The sequence below is a fragment of the Lontra canadensis genome, unplaced genomic scaffold, assembly GCF_010015895.1.
Source record: "Lontra canadensis isolate GAN:19392208 unplaced genomic scaffold, GSC_riverotter_1.0 scaffold15, whole genome shotgun sequence".
NCBI lineage: Eukaryota > Metazoa > Chordata > Mammalia > Carnivora > Mustelidae > Lontra > Lontra canadensis.
In genome coordinates, this window is record NW_022631009.1 from 12810727 (window position 1) to 12812106 (window position 1380).

Sequence of the window (1380 nt, forward strand, 5' to 3'; positions counted from 1 at the left end):
TCAATTCCAGCAGACAAGAGTGAGGTATTCTTATCCTCCTTGAACTAAGCAGTATTTTCATCTTTCCTGATTTGTACAGTACAAAAGTCCAATCTTAAAGAGGAATTTTTATTTCCTGTCACACCAAGAAACAGGCAAAAGGATTTTCTTTTTTTTTTTTTTTTTTAAGATTTTATTTATTTACTTGACAGAGAGATCACAAGTAGGCGGAGAGGCAGGCAAAGAGAGAGGGGGAAGCAGGCTCCCTGCTGAGCAGAGAGCCTGATGTGGGGCTGGATCCCAGGACCCTGAGATCATGACCTAGGCCAAAGGCAGAGGCTTAACCCACTGAGCCAGCCAGGCGCCCCACAAATCAACCCTGAAGCAAGATCTTGGCTAGAGAATAAACAAAATGCACAAAAGCATTCAGCCTCTCTCTGAAGTGTTCCTCTGGCAAGCTGTTCAGCCTACCAGAAGAGCAGCGATGCTACCATTTAAGTATAGAAAGTAGAGAATTTACCCTTTTGTCTCTGTCTCTGAATCATAATCATAGAAGAATATTGATACATTAAGAATGCTCCTATCTGTCCTCATCACATCTATCACTCACACCATGTGTCTTTAATACATCCTTTAACTAAATACATCAGTTTTCTATACCACAAAATGGTCATTAAACTCTGACATTTTGTCCCAATAGCTATACTTTAAGACTTGCTGGCCTCAGTGTTCACTTTAACTTGGTTTCACCTGTATACAAATTAGATGTGAAGGACACACATTGATCTGTCCTAGTTCTATAAACCTAGTTCTATAAACCTAGTTCTATAAAATGGATTTGACCAATATATGCTACAAAGACAAGGCCACTGTGAGAAATAGACAGTATATGGCATTGGAGCATTGGCTGACAAGGCAAAAGCCAAATACATTCAAATACACAGGCCAAATCTGGGCAGCCCAAATGTTTCATGAATTTTAGTGGCTGAGTGAACCTCTGAAGTACAGGGTGTGCAGGTGTATGTGCATATGTGCGTGTGTCTGCATGTGCATGTGTGTGTGTGTGACTGTTTGTGATCTTATTGCAAAGGAAATCCCCCAAAGTGCAAACAACCCCACTATGTGCCTCAGGCTTGCACTGCTCATGGCTACAATGAGATAAATTCAACAGTGGGTTGTGAAATGGGGATCCTCGGGAGGCTGATAGGCTAATAGACCCTAATCCTCACAATACTCCACATTAAGATTCCTTTGGAAAAGGCACTCATAAAAGGAAAATAACATGTCCTGAAGGGAGAAACCAAGGTAGACAGTGAACTCTTCCCCTCATAATTTTTCTTACTAGTCTTTCTGATTTTACAGCATGATATGTTCTGAAACTTTTAGTAAAATGGAGGTTTC